This window comes from Elaeis guineensis, chromosome 1 (genome assembly GCF_000442705.2).
Source record: "Elaeis guineensis isolate ETL-2024a chromosome 1, EG11, whole genome shotgun sequence".
In the NCBI taxonomy this organism is placed as follows: domain Eukaryota; kingdom Viridiplantae; phylum Streptophyta; class Magnoliopsida; order Arecales; family Arecaceae; genus Elaeis; species Elaeis guineensis.
In genome coordinates this window covers 90,504,542-90,525,370 of record NC_025993.2, presented here as the reverse complement: position 1 = coordinate 90,525,370, position 20,829 = coordinate 90,504,542, and the positions used below count along the sequence as shown (strand labels likewise).

At 34.1% G+C, this 20,829-nt stretch overlaps 1 long non-coding RNA gene across 13 annotated transcripts in view; it reads right to left on the bottom strand.

Annotated features, from left to right (window-relative positions):
• The window catches only part of LOC105038145 (uncharacterized), a 62,629-nt gene that overhangs the window by 30,489 nt on the left and 11,311 nt on the right, over positions 1-20,829 (bottom strand). For 2 of the 13 annotated variants that reach the window (XR_012140857.1, XR_012140861.1), the window contains exon 4: positions 17,109-17,429. The exons of the other annotated variants lie outside the window; for them this stretch is intronic. This is a non-coding gene — a long non-coding RNA (uncharacterized lncRNA). The remainder of the gene's footprint in view (positions 1-17,108; positions 17,430-20,829) is intronic. 13 annotated transcript variants of the gene reach the window in all.

Sequence of the window (20,829 nt, the reverse complement as noted above, 5' to 3'; positions counted from 1 at the left end):
AAGGGGTGAGTTGGTTTAATAATAAGATCGAGAATCCATGCAACATCAAATGTTCCATACTCCCTACCCCCTTCCAAGAAGAACAAGAAAAGCCAAAGCATTAGAAGTGGGTTTAACTTTGAATATCGAACACAAAAGAAGGATTCTCAATTAATATGTGAGAATTGTTATTGAACATAACAATTGCTAAATTGTAATAAAAAACAATATATTTATAGCATGTAGGGATTGCCAAAAGGGACATATTACTCTATTAGTTACAAAAAGGTGCTATGACAGAAATATTCTTTTACGCAATAATAATGAGAAGGCGTAACTATCAACAAAAAGAATGGTTAACACCTACCTTCTTCATGTAACAATGAGATGTCATCCATAGAGAGAGCTCACTTGTTGGTCTAAATCCCTCATTTTAACTTAGAAAATATCTACCATTCGTACCAAGGAAGCATTATGTCATGCCCATGCATGTAATTATGCCATGTCCTATTGTGCCACTTTGCAGCAGTCACATGCCCACCAATATAACAAGGCTCATGGCAATCAAAATGAGTCAATGATGGTCATATTGGTTTGTTCAAATGTGTGGTTAGGCCAGAACAAAGTACTACAAACATATAGGGATGAGAAACATGAAACAAGGTGTGCATTCTAGTGTCATTACGACACCTACTATCATATAATGTGTCATGTGAATGTATATTGAATAGCATGCTTTGGCATGGCAGGATGACTCAATCCATGATTTCAACCATGTTAAGTTAAATTTAGCTCTTGAACTTGAGTGCCAATCAAGCTTTACAATCATATTATTTATGAGTGCAAAGAGATGGACCATTATTTTTTTTTGTAAAACATGTAAAATTTATCAGTTTTGGGCACATGTCTTCCATAAAATCAAACATAAAATGACTGTAGATGAAAAACACCAAAATCCTGTGCCAAATGTATCACCAATATAGATTTTAAAACTTCACAAAAGTTCTTAACAAATATCAGGAGGATATAGATTTTAGATGACATGTTTAGATCTAATGTACTTATGCTTTCATAAACTAACATGCCCCATAAAACTATTCATCATTTGTATGATGAAGATTCATACTCTAGAAAAAGATCTTTAGTATAAAAATTTTGAGAACCATGATGGGATGAAAATCAGAAAGTTATTAGTCCATTTGTCCTTTTTAAATAATATAATGGATCCATTTCTAATTCTTGACCTTAAGTCATTTTATCACATGATAGGGACACCAAGTGTTCCAATAGTTATCCATGTACCAACAAAAATATTGTATATAAAAAATATCAAATTTTGTAGGGTAAATGCATTAAAAGAGGATAAATTTAGCAAACAATGCAGCTATGGCTGGTGAGGAACTCTCTTTAGAAAAAAGATATTAGTGGTTGACACATCCCATTGCACTAACCAAGGGGGCTGCTATTGGGGCTGAGGGGATCAAAGATCAAGAAATTAGTTATTCATACCTAGCATGTTTTCATCTCACTAGATCCAATCTTTTGGTCCTTATGGAAAGGAAAATGAATTTCACATTCTCCCTTCCAGGAAGGAAAATTAGCAAAATCTTATTGGTTGTTGATTTCTCCATATCCTAAGAAAATATATTGAAAAGAAAAGAATAGGTTGGTAGGATCTCTCTATCACTATTGTATTTAGGTAAGGTGCAGAAACCTATATATATAGGAATAATCTTACATTCTAAAGAGAAACCTCCTCAAGTTAAATTGAGTCAATCATAAGCTAAATTTTAAAAGGAAACTAACAAAACATCAATACTCTAACCAAAAGTTTGCTATCACACTATTATGTTTAAAATACTATATATAGACTAAGTTCAAATCTAATAATAAAATGGACTCACAACATTGCATTGCTTGCTATTGGTGGTGAGACAAGCCAAGTGTCTTTATTTTTTTTCTTTCTCCATTTTTTCCTTATTCTTCCATGTTCTATTCCAATCCTTGATCTCCTATACTCTCTCATTTTCTCACAAAATTCTTCCTCATTTTGCACAAAAAGAATGCAAAACATCCTTCTATATTTGATGTAGTAATGAAATTATGGCCTTATCTAACATGAAAAATTAAAGAGAAATAAAAATAGCAATTACTAAAGAAATAGAAGCAGCTTGGGTTATCGGTCCATGCTAGCGCATGCCTCTTTCTTTAGACCAAGAAATATTGAACATACCTAAATCGGTTGTTTGCTTGCCCTTCAATTGAGCTTTGTACCATACCAAGCTGAACTAGTCAAGAATTGGAATAGCTCACGCGGTCGGCTCGGTTCTATCCCGTTTAGTCTTTTAAAGGCTCTTAAGAATCCATTTGGTCTTTTAAATCCTCTCAACACTCCATTCAGGCTTTTAAAGGCTTCTAAGACCCCGTTTGGCCTTTTAAAGACTCCTGAGACCCGTTGTGCATCCCAAACCCCTCTCTATTGAAACCCTAGAAGGTCATTTCCCCCTCTTCGATTCTCCCACTCTGACTCTCTCTCTCTCTCCCTCCCCCCTTGAAACCCTATACAATCCTGAGCCTCTTTGTCATTGTTGCATGCTGCTGCCACTAGCATCGCAAATGCCAGAAACAAGAAAAGCAACATCCTAAGCCCCTCATCCTTCATTGCTAGGCTGGGAGGGTGCTGCTTAGGTCCTGAAGATGCTTAGAACTCGAATGGAAGGTGCACTCCATTCTCTTTCCCTTCTGTATCTTACCATAACAGTTGTCGACTGATATGAGCACTAGTATTGGCTCGGTTAATCTTGCTTTGAGCCTTGGGTCATCAGTGGGGATTCAATACCACTTACAAATCCTATGAGAGAAATAAAACATTCAATATCTGTAGGTAACCTCTAACCTTTTATGCTTCCTTAGAATCTCAAATTTGATTGATCTTCCCCTTAAAGACTCGACTTCACATAGAGTAATCATCGAGAGGCTCCCATCATTGCCAAACTTGATAGATTCCTTATATCTTTCAAATGGGATATTTTTTGTCCAAATTCTTGCCAATCAGCTTTAACAAAATTTTGTTTAGACCATACTGCTATTCTTTACTCCTTTGAAGACCGTTTGCTTTAAATTTGAAAGATATTGGTTGTTGAATTCTTTTCTCCCCCAAATTGTGGTACATCCTTGGAACTCAACCCCGCTTCCAATGGTGCAACGGCAAATCTTGAGCTAAAACTTAAAGGAACAAGGGATGCCCTCGAGTTTTGGAATTATGAAAATAAGATTGCAAAAAGAAGGCATAAATCTAATATGCTTCTCTTGATCCAAGATGTAGATCACAAAGAGGAAAGGCATCCTCTAATCTTTCTTGTATGGGATTGTCGCCTAGCTTTCAAAAAGGAACTCTCTCAAATTTATGGAAATGGCAAAATTTACTAGAAATAAGAATAATGTTAGATGGCTAAAGGGAGGATAACAACACTGCTTTTTTAATAAAATTGCAAATTATCATAGCAACTTTAATTATATCCATAGCATTTCTTGCAAGGCTGGCTTCTCTTAACCCTAAAGATATTGGCGACATCTTCAAGTCCTTTAAATAAATTTTCTTTGTTCCAAAAGCTGTCCATATTAGTCTTGTTTAGGATAGCTTTATATAGCCCTATACCCTAATCTTTCTTGAATTGACACACCGTTCGTTCATACTGAAATCAAAAAGTTGTTTTAGTTTTAAGAAGCATAAGAGCCTTGGTCCAGATCGATTCACTTATTGCTTTTACTAGAATTTTTGGGACTTGATAAAAAATGATCTCCTTTTTTGTTAGCTCTATAATCAAAACATCGATCTATAACAGATGAACTATGCCATCTTGACCTTAATCCCCCAAAAGGAGCAGCTTCTTCCCCAAAAGATTTCCACCCAATTAGTTTCTATAATAGTATCAAAATCTTAAGGGTGTTGGCAAACGGACTACATACCTGCTTATCTTTTTTGGTTGACCCAGCCCAAACTGTCTTCTTTAAAAGCCACTCTTCTATTGATAACATCCTTTCAGCATTTTGAAATACTTTCACATGTAAATAAATCTTCTCAAGAGGAACTGTTGTTCTAAATTGACTTTGATAAGGCTTTTGATAAGTTTAATATCTTGTATCTTTGAAGGCTTCTCAAGAAGAAAAGGTTTTCTAATAAAAAGATCGGTTGGATAAGCAACCTACTCCTCTCCTCTAAGAAGAAAGCCAACGTCAGTTAGCAATCAGAGGTTGGATTTCATGCAAATGTGGCCTCAAAAATGGGGAACCTCTTTCGCCCTATCTCTTCATCCTTATAGTTGACCCTCTTTGTAGGATTAAAGTAGCCCATTCAATATCTTTCAGGGGCATGATGCTCCTTAGATCCTAAGGGGAACTAGGATTTGTCAGTTTGATGATAGAACCATATTTGTTAGGCCATCCAAAGATAAAATTTCAGCCGTCAAAATCATTCTCTACTACTTTTAGATGTGCTTTGGTCTCTCTATAAATTTTCAGAAGAGCTCAATCAATTCCAATGGAATTGAGTACATCTCTACTCAAATCTTTGCTTCTAAACTAAATTGTTCAGCTTCTCACTGATCAATTACATATCTTGAACTTTTACTCAAGGGGAAAAAGCTCTTTGAATCAAGTTAGCTGCCCCATGTCGTGAAGGCTACATGGAAATGAAGGTTTCCTTTTTTCAGAGGCCATTTAACTCTCACAAATGTTATCCTTGTTAGGAAATGGATAGGCTTGCATGCATAGATTTTAAAATAATTTTGAAATGATAGCAAAAGCAGATTTAGGTTAAACCCTTTAACCCCACATATAATAGATCAAATCTATTAACCATCCATGCCCAGATCTACAACATGCATATATTCTGAAAATAAAATAAACTAATATTGAGATTTAATCTCAATATCTTTGCATGGATCGTACTACACCGCAGCTGATGATCGTGGATTTGAATGGTTCCTCTAGCCGCATATATGCCCAGCCTCTATAGGTATCCACATGAGGACTCATTCCGATCAGAGATGAGACGATCTCTCAGGGGTACTAGCTCCCTTACAGAGATCTCATTTTTGATAGCTAAAATAGTTTCTTCTCAAATCTCACAGACCCTCTAGAGATGGAGAAGAACAGGAGGAATAGGGAAGAGGAAGAAGATAGGGGGCACCGCATTTTAGATCTCTATTCTGAAATTTTTCTTTTGATTTTTCTCATCTATTTTTTAGGCATCCAACCTTTGGACCCCTTTTATAGAAAAGAGGGAATTAGGGTTTTAGGAGGGGCACCACACGAATCACATGCCACATCACAGGGGGTGCCCCAATATTCCAATGCCATAAAGTGGGCGTACATATTTCAATGCTAACAATGTGAAGCGTGAGAAAGAAATCAGATCTCTTTCTCAACGTGCAAAACAATAGGGTTGGCGCCACAACAACTTTCCTCTTATCCCGTTGATTCCTTTCCTTCCTTATCCTTATCATTTGATTTGAATCAAATTCAAATTAGAAAAGAATAAAGATCATGACTCATCATGAGTGCCGCCCCACTTCTTTCTGCGCCCACACCTTTCTCACGCAAGAATTCTCATGCGAAACATTTTTTTTCATGAGATATTAGGTCGTGGACTACAAGGTGTGCACAAGGGGAGAGGGTCCCAGCTCCTTAGGACTCCAGGGTTTTCTATTTGATTTAAAAAAATTTTAATTTGGTTTGATCCAAATTTGAGAAAGGAACATAATCCAATTAGAAATCTAATCTTCTCAATAAATTTCTAATCCAATTAGGAATTAACTGAATTCAAGTTCTGATCAAATCAGAAATTAGTCTCCTTTACAATTAGGTTTGATCTAATCAAACCCAATCCAAGTCAAATTGAATTCAATTTAATTAGACTTGATCTGAACCTCATTGTTCAATCAAATTGAGCCAATTAATAATCCAATTATTAATTAATTCTCCTATAATTCACTAACACTTAGTGAATTACATAATTATAATTTTTGCTAAAGGTTAATCATCAATCATTTTGATGATTTTATCCTTCAATGATTTATAATCATCGATTAACTATCTGATCGGATAAGAATCTCTTGTGTGTGAATCCATAGGTTTCATTCTATTTGATAGTGAGATATATTATGATCTCCATTACAATATCATCAAAACTTCTTTCGATGGATTAGAATAATTCTAATTTTATCCTTCGAGGATCATCGATCATCAAGACGATGCTCAACGAGTCCCACAATCTACTAGTGACACCTAGCAGTATGTAGTAGCAATCCAACAGAATAAAAATAATGAAACTCTATATGCAGTTATCGTGAGTTTGATTCTTCTGTCGTGGATCCTGACAAAACATAAGTTAAGAAAAATTCGTCAAACCTATTCATCCATCATATGTCAGATTCAATTGACTTGAGTCCATATAAAATCTTATAAAATTTTTTTTTCATCATTCACCTACCATGGTCATAGAGTTTAAGACTTAGTCTCATGAATTGTATAGGACCTCTCTCTATCTATCAAGATCAATAGATCCCTTTTAGGTATACATCCTACTCCTACAATGGACCTACTACAACCAACATAGACTGTAAGATTTGAAATGACTAGATAACTAAGTGATTGTGCAGTCAAACTACAGCAATCTCACTGTGAACAGCTGAGGCACCATGGGTTAAAGAACTATCTACACCACTGCAACTTTGAGTAAGTCACTGACGAATGGATAGCCATCCAAGTATCTTCTCGTGTTGGTCACACTCAGTACCTTTGATCTTTATCAAGTACCTGCACTCTCACTCCAGTATCTTTACACTGTCAACTCGAGACTCGTCTATCCATAAAGAAAAATGATCTATACACCGATCTATCTGGATCAGTCACTGTCTCCGTGATGATCTATCGATCGAAAGTATTTAAGAATTAACCACTAATAATACATGTCTTAAATTCTCAACTCTTGAGAATGCGTGTAATCATCCATTAATTTCTCGGATGATTCATGGACACAATTAAAACATAACATGAATAAAAAAATAATTTAAATTTTATTTATTTTAAATTTTAAAAAAAAAAATTTTTTTTATTCAAGTATTTAATCTCACCAAAGAAAATGATCTAATTAAGAAATTTTTGCTTTTTACAAAAAAATATATGTTGTTTCGAAATATAATGATTAGAAGAGCAATTGATAATAACGATCCACATAAAAGAGCTGCATAGCTCAATAACATCATACTTACATGCATCATTAACCACTGAGATTGTAGAGCAAATACTAATATTGCGGATTGATGCATTTCAGTTGAAAGACTCGATGCAGCGAAGCCTTGAGTAAAAATAGTACTTGAGGTAGTTATTATGCTTAAATCATTTTTATGGTTCAATTTTTTTAAAATTATATGAATAATAAATAAACTGTATGAAAGAACGATTAATGACTCGTATAAATTACTTAATGAAAAATATCCCGAAGAAATCCAATAAGAAATTAATATTCCTGTTATAGAGAAAAAAGTGGCTATCATTCTTTTTTCTGATGAATCACGTAATCCTACGATTTCGTAGACTAATAAGTTCATGAAATGAATCATAATTACAACTGAAATGATCAAAAAAGAGATATGAGTTAATATATGTCCTAAAGTTACAAATATCACCAAAAAAAATCTTAAAAAAAATATGAAAAAAAATTAAAATACTAAAAAAATACTTATCATTCATTAGTGTGGGATGACCTTATGATAAAGAACTGGAGTTCAGATAGAGAAGAAATTGGAGAAATAAAAGTTTTAACTCAACATATATGTATGTCTGCTTTAAAAGTGCAAAGAGTAATTGATCAGATTCGCGAACGTTCCTATAAGGAAACACTTATGATACTTGAACTCATGCCTTATCGAGTATTTTATCTAATTTTATAATTAGTTTATTCTGCAGCAGCAAACGTTAATTATAATATGGGTTTGAACGAAGCTGATTTATTCATTAGTAAAGCCAAAGTCAATAGGCTTGCTATTGTGAAAAAGTTAAGACCTCGAGCTCGAGGACATAGTTATCCGATAAAAAAACCCACTTGTTATATAACAATTGTATTAAAGAAAAAATCTAAACTATTTTTAGATCAATCAATCTAAGATTGGAAAAAACTAATATGGGGTGGAGATAAACGGATCTATTTATCTACGATCGAATTATATTTCTTCAATGCACCATTGTCAATATGAATCCATAAGAATAATTCCTTTCAAATTTTTCTATTTCTCAATACCAACTTCTCTCATCAGCTATCCCATGGATCTATTACAAATTCATGAATCATCCCATGGATTTTTATTTCTATTGTATGGCATGACGTATACATGTCATGTAAACAAAATGGATGGTTACTCTATTCTATTTTATCATGAGATAATTATTTTTTTCCTCTTTGGATCATAACCAAATTAAAACTTCTCAAGTTATCAAAATCTATAGTAAAAGAAAGTCCTTGGTTATTCAACTTAGATGAAATAGTAATAGTTCCATTCATTGGTATACTACGAAATTGTAATGAAATTCAATCTGATTCAAATATTTTATATCTTTCCTTGTCCAAACAAAATGGGACAATTTGAGCGGAAGGTTCACATTTTTAGAATTAGTCTGTTTTATATTATTTCATATTGTATAATTTTTTTGTTTGTGGGATCATTTTCCCCGAAGGATAATAAAAAGAATTCTAATTATAGATTATAGAAAGGATTACTAATTATGCATAGATCTTGGATAAATGTAAATTTTATTGATAAGACATCTTCAATTATAGCCAATATTCTATTACGAATAATTCTGACAACTTCAGGAGAAAAAAAGATATTTACCTATTACAGAGATGATGCAATTTGATTCTTTTTTTTTTTAGACTTCAGTATTATGAGAAAGATATGTGATTCGGAATAGAAAGAACTAAATTATTGAAATAAACCTATGCTTGGTGAAGGTGAGTTTGAAGATAGAACAATTCCTTCTATCGTGTATCCTCGATTGATGCAGCGTCAGATGCTTCAATTGTTAATTTAAGTATTGAGCGAAAGGTTACACCTATGGATTCTATATTGTAGATCAATCCTATTCCACTAGTCCCAATAGGTAGCATAGGGAAAGAAGCACTACACCAAGGAATCAACAATATGAAAATTTTGTTATAAATTTTCTTTTTTCTTATTGGTATCGAGACTAACAAGAATGGTTGGGATAACAAATATTCATCTCAATCGTACTTTGAATACTCGTATAACCATCAAAGATTGTTGAAGTGACTAATTTCTGAAAATAGGAGGCGTTGAGGACAAAAAAATTGTTGGAGTTACCATTTCCATTTAGCACTAATATGATTGGTGTTAAAAAAACCTCTTGCGGGAAGGCTGGCTAGAGATTTTTTGTAAAAATACCAGCTCCTATCAGTTCATAATGAGAATAGTGAAATTTTGATTCCATGGATTATTCCCCTTAGTACTATGCACAGAAGGGGAAAGTCGTATTTGATGAAAATCTCACGTACGGTTCTGGAATGGAGATTCTTTGAATAGAATGAATGACCATAACGGATGTTGGCTCAATCCAAAAAAAATTATGCGGAAGCTTTACAGAATTATTATGAAGCTACGTGATCAAAAATTGATCCCTATGATCGAAGTTATATACTCTATAACATAGACCTTATACACACAAGCAACAGAGAGTATACAAAAGCTTTGGAATATTATTTCCAGGCACTAGAATGAAATCCATTTTTACTACAAGCTTTTAATAATATGGCCGTGATCTGTCATTACGTGCGACTATCTTCACTATAAAAAAAAAAAAGATCAAAACAACTAGTAAATACTAGAAAAAAATGGGCTTTCTACATACGCATCGTTCAAAGTAACGGTTTTGATCAGCTGTAGTAAGGAAAGAGACTTCACGAGAACCAAAATAGGAAGAAATAGATACAGCCTATATATTCTATGGATAAAGGATCGAATTGATAGAGAAAGCACCGTAAAGATCAATTAGCGAGCTATTGGGTCGATACAGTTAAGAACTGCTTACTTATATTATGATATGGAATAAAAGTTAGTAAGTTCTTTTTTTTTCTTATGGAGGAAAAAAATCTTTTTCAAAGATTCTATATGAATTTCATATATGAAACCGAGATAGTTACCTTTCAAAAAATTCTAACGATATAGGAGAATATCTATGTTTCATTCGTCTAAAGGTGGAAAAAAAGATAAAACTAATTATTGATCAAAATAAGAGTTTGAAACTTAATGTAATTTACTTCTTTTATTTTTGTTAACCCAAGAAAAAATGGGATAGATTTCATGAGAAATCTAATTCAGTTAGCATAGGATAGATTAAGATGGAACACAAAATGAATCGATTACTGAGCCGTATGAGGTAGGAGACTCTCAAGTACGATTCTAAGGAAAGGAACCACCTATTCCGATTGGGGAGAACAGCCATTCTACAGGGTGATTCTGAAATTGCGGAGGCTTTATCCGATCAAGCTGCTGAGTATTGGAAATAAGCTATAGCACTTACTCTAGGTAATTATATTGAAGCACATAATTGGTTGAAGATCACGAGGTGTTTCGAATTCGAATAAGACTGCTCTTTTGTTTAATTCATTAAAATTGGATGTTAGATCTATCAATCAAATAAAATAGATTGTTCCTATGAGAAGATCCAATCAAGAATTTCATTATATCCCTTCCTTCTAAAATAGAATATTTTAGTATGGTATCTCATAGGGATAAATAATATGGATACAGTATAGAATAGAACTAAATAAAGTTAATAAAAGATACTTTCGAATGACTATAGATATCATCAGAATGGATCTTATTAATTCTATTCTAATGAATTATCTTGTGATTTGAAATTAAAGTAATGAGATATTACGTTCCATAGAAGTAGATCCATATGGACACTTATACATTCAGATATAAAAAATACATTAGGTTGCACAAAAATTAGTTTTTTTATCACACCGGTAAAGGATTTTCCAAGATAAAAAAGGGTCTGTGGGGTACCTAATCATTATGTCATAATAGATCCGAATAACTTACCTCAGATTGACTTCAATATCATGATTGCTCTAGTGAATAACTAAATAAAATAAAATGGATAGATGGGGGATAGGAAAGAAAAGGACTAATCATAAATAAAATATCTATCTTTCAGAGGTTCACTAAAAATTTGACTGTTGGCAGATTTCTTTGTATATGTTGTCCAGAAAGAGGAACACTTAATGATTATTCGTTCGTCAGAACCAGAAGTGAAAATTGTTGTAGATAGGGATCCTATAAAAATATCTTTCGAGGAATGGACCAAATCCGACCATTTCTCAAGAACAATAGCTAAGGGCCCTGATACTATCACTTGAATTTGGAACCTACATGCTGATACTCACAATTTCAATAGTCATACTAGTGATTTAGAGGAGATCTCACAAACTGTATTTAGTGCTCATTTTGGTCAACCCTCCATTATCTTTCTTAGGTTGAGTGGCATGTACTTCCATGGTGCCCATTTTTTCAATTATGAAGCATGGCTAAGTGATCCTACTCATATTGGACCCAGTGCCCAAGTAGTTTGGCCAATAGTAGGTCAAGAAATATTGAATGGTGATGTGGGTGGGGGTTTTCGAGAAATCCAAATAATCTCCTATTGTTTTCAAATTTGGCGAGCATCTGGAATAACTAGTGAATTACAACTCTATTGTACCATAATTGATGTATTGGTCTTTGCATCGTTAATGCTTGTTGCCGGTTGGTTCCATTATCACAAAGCTACCCCAAAATTAGTTTGGTTCCAAGATGTAGGATCTATGTTGAATTACCACTTAGTGGAGTTTATAGGACTTGGGTCTCTCCCTTGAGCGGGACACCAAATCCATGTATCTTTACCGATTAAGAAATTTCTCAATGCTGGAGTTGATCCTAAAGAGATACCACTTCCTCATGAATTTATCTTGAATCGGAACCTTTTGGCTCAACTTTATCCCAGTTTTGCCGAGGGAGCAACCCCCCTTTTACCTTGAATTGATCAAAATACGCATAATTCTTGAGTTTTTGCAGAGGATTAGATCCAATAACAGATGGCCTATGGTTGAGCGATATTGCACACCATCATTTAGCTATTGCTATTCTTTTCTTGATCGTTGGTCATATGTATAGGACCAACTTGGGCATCAGTCATGGCCTTAAAGATATTTTAAAGGCTCATAAAGGTCCATTTATAGGCCAGGGCCATAAGGGCCTAATGAAATCCTAACAACGTCATGGCATGCTCAATTATCTCTAAACCTAGCTATGTTAGATTTTTTTAATCATTGTTGTAGCTCACCATATGTATTCCATGCCCCCCTATCAATACCTAGCTATTGATTATGGTACATAACTTTTGTTGTTCACACATCACACATGGATCGGTGGATTTCTCATAGTTGGTGCTGCTATACATGCAATCATTTTTATGGTAAGAGGCTATGATCCAACTACTCGATACAACGATCTATTAGATCGTGTCCTTAGGCACCGTGATGCAATCATATCACATCTTAACTGGGCATGTATATTTCTAGATTTTCACAATTTTGGCTTGTATATTCATAATGATACCATGAGCACTTTAGGATGGTCCCAAGATATGGTTTCAGATACTGCTATACAATTACAACCCATCTTTTCTTAATGGGTACAAAACATTTATGCTTTAACACCTGGGATAACAGCTCCTGGTGCAACAACAAGTACCAGCTTAACTTGGGGGGCAGGGGGTGAGTTAGTAGCAGTTGACGGCAAAGTAGCTTTGTTACCTATTCCATTAGGAACCACAGATTTTTGGATCCATCACATTCATGCATTTACAATCCATATGACTGTATTGATACTATTTAAAGATGTTCTATTTGCTCACAGTTCTCGTTTGATACCCGATAAAGCAAATCTTAGTTTTCGTTTTCCTTATGATGGACCTAGAAGAGGGAGGACGTGTCAAGTATCTGTCTAGGATCATGTCTTCTTAGGTCTATTCTGGATGTATAATACAATTTCGATAGTCATTTTTCATTTCAGTTGAAAAATACAGTCAGATGTTTGGGGTACTATAAGTGATCAAGAGGTGGTAACTCATATCACAGGAGAAAATTTTGCACAGAGTTCCATTACTATTAATGGGTGGCTCCGAGATTTCTTATGAGCACAAGCATCTCAAGTAATTCAATCTTATGGTTCTTCATTATCCGCATATGGTCTTTTTTTCTTAGGTGCCCATTTTATTTGAGCTTTTAATTTAATGTTTCTATTCAGTGGCCATGGTTATTGGCAAGAACTCATTGAATCCATCGTTTAGGCTCATAACAAATTAAAAATTGCTCCTGCTACTTAGTCTAGAGCCTTGAGCATTGTACAAGTACATGCTGTAGGAGTAACCCATTATCTTCTGGATGGAATTGCTACAATATGGACATTCTTCTTAGCAAGAATTATTACAGTAGGATAATGGCTAGGAAGATTTGAAAGGCATTATGGCATTAAGATTTTTCAGGTTTAGCCTCAACTTAACTCAGGACCCCATTACTCATCGTATTTGGTTTGGTATTGCTACCGCACATGACTTCGAGAGTCATGATGATATTACTGAGGAACGTCATTATCAGAATATTTTTGCTTCTCATTTTGGACAGTTAGCAATAATCTTTCTGTAGACATCTGAAAATCTGTTTCATGTAGCTTGGCAAGAAAATTTTGAGTCATGGATACAGGACCCCTTACATGTAAGACCTATTGCTTATGCAATTTAGGATCCTCATTTTGGTCAACCAGCTGTAGAAGCCTTTACTCGAGGGGGTGCTATCGGTCCAATGAATATCGCTTATTTCGATGTTTATCATTGGTGGTATACAATCGGATTGCGTACCAATGAGGATCTTTATACAGGAGCTCTTTTTTTATTATTTCTTTCTGCTATATCCTTTATAGCGGGTTGGTTACATCTACAACCTAAATAAAAATCAAGTATTTCGTGGTTCAAAAATGCCAAATCTCGTCTCAATCATCATTTGTCAGGACTTTTTAGAGTAAGTTCCTTGACTTAGGTAGGACATTTAGTTCATATCGCTATTCTCGGATCTAGGGGAGAGTACGCCAGATGAAATAATTTCTTAAATGTATTACCGTATCCTTAAGGGTTGGGACTACTTTTTACGGGTCAATGGAATCTTTATGCTCAAAATCCTGATTCGAGTAATCATTTATTTGGTACTTTACAAGGAGCCGGAACTACCATTCTATCCCTTCTTGGGGGATTCCATCTACAAATGCAAAGTTTATGGTTGATCGATATTGCTCATCATCATTTAGCTATTGCATTTATTTTTCTCATTGCTGGTCATATGTATAGAACTAACTTCAAAATTGGACATAGTATCAAAAATCTTTTAGAAACACATACTCCTCTGGGGGTCGATTAGGATGTGGGCATAAGGATCTTTATGACAATCAATAATTTGATTCATTTTCAATTAAGCCTTGCTCTAACCTGTTTAAGGGTTATTACTTCCTTAGTAGCTCAACACATACTCTTTACCTACTTATCCATTCACAGTACTAGACTTTACTACTCAAGCTGTCTTATATACTCATCACCAATACATCGTAGGGTTCATTATGACAGGAGCCTTTGCTCATGGAGCTATATTCTTCATTAGAGATTACAATTCGGAATAGAATGAGGATAATGTATTTGGAAGAATGTTAGACCACAAAGAAGCTATCAAATCTCATTTAAGTTGGACCAGTCTGTTTCTCGGGTTCCATACCTTGGGCTTTTATGTTCATAACAACGTCATGCTCGCTTTTGGTACTGCGAAAAAATAAATCTTGATCGAACCCTTATTTGCCCAATGGATACAATCCGCTCATGGTAAGACTTCATATGGGTTCGATGTCCTCTTATCTTCAACAAATGGTCCAGCATTCAATGCTGGTCAAAGCATATGGTTATCTGGCTGGTTGAATGCTGTTAATGAGAAATAGTAATTCGCTCTTCTTAACAATAGGTCCTGAAGATTTCTTGGTTCATCATGCTATTGCTCTAGGTTTGCATACTACAACATTGATTTTAGTAAAAGGTGCTTTAGATGCACGTGGTTCTAAATTAATACTGGATAAAAAAGATTTCAGTTATAGTTTTCCTTGCGACGGCCTAAGACGTGGGGGTACTTGTGATATTTCAGCTTAGGATGTATTTTATTTGAAAATTTTCTATATGTTAAATACCATTGGATGTGTTACTTTTTATTGGCATTGGAAACACATCACATTATAGCAGGGTAACGTTTCACAATTTAATGAATCTTCCACTTATTTGATGAGATGGTTAAGAGATTATCTACGGTTAAACTCTTCACAACTTATCAATAGGTATAACCCTTTTGGTATGAATAGTTTATCAGTATAGGCGTGGATGTTCTTATTTGGACATTTTGTTTGGGCTATTGGATTTATGTTCTTAATTTTCTGATGTAGATACTGACAGAAATTGATTGAAACTTTAGCATGGGCTCATGAACGCACACCTTTGGCTAATTTAATTTGATTGAGAGATAAGCTAGTGGCTCTTTCCATTGTGCAAGCAAGATTGGTTGGATTAGCCTACTTTTCCATAGGTTATATATTCACTTATGCGGCTTTCTTGATTGCCTCTACATCAGAAAATTTTGATTAATTTAGTTTTGTTTTATATACTGTATCAGCAACAATCTCATTTGTTTCAATGGAGAGGGAGGATTTGCCTTCTTATATTTTTACACCCAGAATCTGAACTGTATTATTGATAATAATAATTAATAATAATAGGAACTGAATATTATGGAAAGAAAAAGTTTGATTCAGAGGGAGAAGCAGTAGAAATTGAAACAGAAATATCATTTGATTCATCGATCTTCAAAAAAAAAAAAAAGCGAAGTTCCATCATTGAGTGAAAAATGAAAATTTTATGAAAATTTGCAATCCCCACCACGTAATAGTGCACCTATACGTCTTCATCGACATTATTTTTTGACTGAAAGACTTAGAGCTAACTATCGAGACTTTGGACTATCTGGACACATACTTCAAGAAATGGTTCATGCATGTTTGTTATCGGACGTAATAAGATCAAGTTGGTAAGTAAAAAAAATATCGTTTCATATATGTGTCAGTCAATCTGACTTCTAGGGCATATATCTAATAGTCCTCCATTTTTTGCCTACCTATTTTATCTCCCACTTTAAACTTCCTAAATGGGTTATTGAAAGAATTGACAAACTTAAAAAATCCTTTCATTGGAAGGGTTCCAATAATGTCATAGGCCGTGCTTGTAAGATGAGTTGTAGCAAGGTATGTCTTGCTAAAGATGGAGTTCTAGAAATAAAAGATCTTAAAGAATTTAATCAATCACTACTTTTTAAGTGGGGTTGGAGACTTCTCAATAAGGAGCCAAGTCTTTGGAGAACGCTCCTTTATTCCTTATACTTCAAGAATATCAAAGTTTCCCCTTGTTGAAAACCAAAAAGAAATTGTTTAGTAGTGTGCATCTCTTGCTTGAATTGCTTTTGAAATAGAATGAAATACATCCTTTATGGTTTGGATATGGAATGATTGTTAGATCATGATTTCTCTACTTAAGGTCATTTTTCTTAACTCATTCCATTTTTGTAGAGCAAAATCTACTCATGTTGCCTTCAATTAGCCTAGATCAAATAGTTGAAATCTTAAATGCACAAAAACTCTCTTGCTTGTTGCTCGGCCTGAAACTCAACCTCCTAATACCTCTGCTTGCAAATGTTTAGCTTACTTTGGAACTTGATAAGTTTTCGTGACTGCTGAACAACAAAGGAATCTTGTCTACTACTTCTTGTTATAAATTCTAAAACTCTGGAGGGATATAACAAGGCATTGCTTTTTCTTTGTTGAAAATTAGAGCTCAACCTAAAATCATATGTTTTTTGTAGCTCATCTTCATGACTAGACTCTGTACCAGAGAGAACTCTCTAAAAAGCTGAGCAGAAGCTTAGGGGGCTATACCTTTTGTGATGATTCAATTAAATCTGAGAAGCATATCTTTATTCCATGCCCATTTGTGCTCTCTGTTTGTAACGTTGTTTGCTCTCAACTAGGCATGCCCCCTCCTTCAGACTCCTTGCTTTAGCTTGAAAGACAAATCTTTTCCATGAGGATATCCAGCTAGCAATCATAGTGCTAATTGCAGTGATAATCTGATCTGTGTATAATGAAAGCTCCTTTGGACTCCTTACTTCATCTCTGCTTAGCCTGGCAGCCCAATCAATCTTTCATAAGGATACGTAGCCAGCCATGTTAATGCTAATTGCTGTCATGACCTGGTCCCTATGGAATAAAAGAAATTCAAGAATTTTCCTTCACAATAACTCTTCTTCTTCTTCTATTAGTACCAAAGGACAATTACTTCAACAATTGGTTCATTCTTTGCAATAGGAGAGAACTTATAAGATCTGGCAAGGTGTGGGAGAAAATAAAGGACTTTCTTTATAGCCTTGACAGACTTTTGGAGCATATTCTGATTGGACATTTGATGCAACCACCTTGGCAACACTCTAACTTTCCCATGCTTATCTGTTTTCTGTTAAAGATTGAAAGTGTACATTGCGTATTCTATTCGTTGGTTCTCTTAGTGGGAATTTTTTAGATTCAAAACCTTTTCCTCTTCTTTTTCATCTATCCTTGTTGTAATAGCTTATTCTTGTATCTTTTATTCTTTAATAAAATTTGGGTGATTTAGGTGGACGATGCTACACCCGATGTCCCCTTTCATAAAAAATAAAAAAAAACTTGATGGATACTATTAAAAGAGACCATGGTTGATATCAAATCTTGATTTTCAATCAAGTAAAAAAGAAATCTATGACAAATTAAAGACATCTACTGCTTAATACAACAAAATAACACCAACAAATGATTCTTATCAATTGTTTGAGGACAAAAATATTTTATTATTTCTGAATATTTTCTTGGTGATTTTTAGAGTTGGTTTTAAAGTCCCATTTGAAGCAAGACGTGTGTAAGAGTCCTAGTTTAGTTATATCTTGGTCTGATAACTAAGGAGGTTGTTAATATTTAATTTTTGATTGTTATTTACAAAGTCTGGATGTAACAAAATTTTAGATCGATTAGGAGTCTTGTGGAGTCAATCCACATGAAGAGTCCTGGGGTCATAATGGATAAGTTGACAAGTCCTTTGTTAGGCAAGCAAGCAAACTTTTTCACTATTACAAAGTCAATAATTATGGCCTAAGTAATGACTTTGGCTCTATTTGGCAGAGCTTTTGGAAAGCCAAAAATCACTTTCTGGCCCTCAAAAAAAAAAAAAAAAGATAGGATAGTACCATTTGATAAAAAAATCTAGAAGCCATTTTGGCTTTTGGCAGAAAACTAGAAAGGTCTACTTAGGAGATCTTCTCCCCAAAAGTGCTTTGTAAAGATGTCCAAAGCTTTCTTGGCCTTAATAAAATTTTTATGTTGACCAAAATATCCATGAATAAATCTCATAATTACATATTATATCATATTATACCATATTATTAGAGTATAAACATAACATGTTATATTATATCATATCACATCATCTTATATTATTATACTCCAGGTATAATATAATATACTATACTATATTATATTATATTACATTATATGATCATAATATAATATTACATTATATTACAAAAAATATTATATTAAATTATAATAATATTATACTATGAAAAATATATAATATTATATTGTATTATTTTCTATTGTACAATATGATGGATGCTTTTTTTTGTCATTTTGTCATACCAAAAGTTTAGCTGCCTAACACATGTTAAAGTTTCAAAATACTTTTCAAATATAAATACTAAACAACTAATAATTTTTTTATAGAAGCTTTACCGCGAACAATTCATACAAGACCTTTTATGAAGTTAATTGAGTTATTCTATGTAGAATATTTTTTGGCCATGTGCAACCTCCCTCCGGCCCCCTTCTCCTAGGGTCATAATAAATAAGTCAAAAGAGTCCTTTATTGGGCAGAAAGTAAATTTTTTCATTATTTCAATGTCTATAAATATAGGCCTATATAAAATGACATTACCCATATTTGCCTCTCTCAACTCCTCAATCCATTATTCTCCTAAGTAGTGTTTGGTTGGGTAATTTCGAGTGGAATAAGGGCTTATTCCACCTTATTCCCCCAAACAGGCAAAAAAATAATGGTGGGCCATCTTGGTTTAGTAATTCTGATCAACCTTTCCTAATTGTAGAATACCAATTTCATAGTGGACCATAGAATTGATAATTCTAGATCATGTTATTCCCAACCCCCCTAGGGATATTCAGTGTCATTAGCAAAAAAGTAAAGAGGGGGGGGGGGTGAAACCCTATCTATCCTCCTCTTTTTATCTCTTCGTCTTTACACCGTGGCCACTGCTCACACCCTCTCACCTTCTCGATGGCATAGACCTCCTCCCCTCCATCTGCTCCGGTATCCTCCATTCAATTTGGATTTTATAGTCACCGATCGCCGCTACACTTGCCTCACACCCTCTCGATCTCTCTGCAAGTATGTCTCCTTCTGGTTGTACTTGCCTTTATTGTAGGGTTTTCTTCTTGGGCTTATGGCTTGACATCTTTAACATGTACTATGTGCCTTGTAATATTGGACACCCTCTTTACAGGCTTTTACTCAAAGTAATCTATAATGATATATTCGGATTTAACTTTTTGGCAGTCTGATGATATATTTGAATTTAACTTATTGGCAGATCCTTCTATGCTATGTTTAGATTGCTTTATATTGTATTTGGATTGCTTTCATCCTTAATATGTTTAATGCTACCTCATCTTGTGGTTGCTGTCTTCGGTTATAGAGCTTTTCCAAAGCACCAGTTGCCTTATACTAATATTGCCTAATGTAAAGTGCCAAGGCCGATATTGCATAACATCGATGATGTCTACCATATACATGCTGCCTATTATAGATGTGTTTGCAACGATGAAAAAGCAACATTTAGCCTACTAGATGTATTACTTGAAGGCATGACCATTATATGTCTCGATAGTCCAATGTAATGCTATAAAATATTTTTGAGCTTACAGCCTCTTGAAAGTTCATATTTATATTTATTTTTGATTTTTATTCTTTACTCTTAATTTACGTACATGCTCTTATTTTCTACAAGTTGTCTCACCTATTTTACATGTTCAATTTTGTTTAACAAATGCCAGGAGATTCATCGGTCTTCTACACCTTTTTTTCAGACTTGATGCATCAAGACTTGGTAATGGAGATGATCCAACAACTATATGCTTCTCACAATACTTAGCCAAAAAAGTAACTCTCTATATACTAAACTTGGCCAAGGGCATTCTTGAATTTTTTGAAAAATTCATCCTCTATTCCTAATGGAATAGAGGCTTATTCCCATATCAACCAAATATCAGTTGGAATAACACTATATTCATTGCATTGAAATAAAAGTGGAATATCAAATTTCCAACCAAACAGAAATCTAGAATAATATGGGTGAATAGCTATTCTCCAGAAATTCTTATTCCTATTCTAAAAATAAAATTTGGGTATCCAAACACTGCCCTAATTTGTAATCTCTTTTCTTTATTTCCTCCTACTTATTCCTCTCTTCTCTCTCGTAATCACATTCTTTTGTTTATCTCTGCTTTGAATGGATAACATCATCACCTATGAAGATCTCAATGCACATTGTTTGATCAA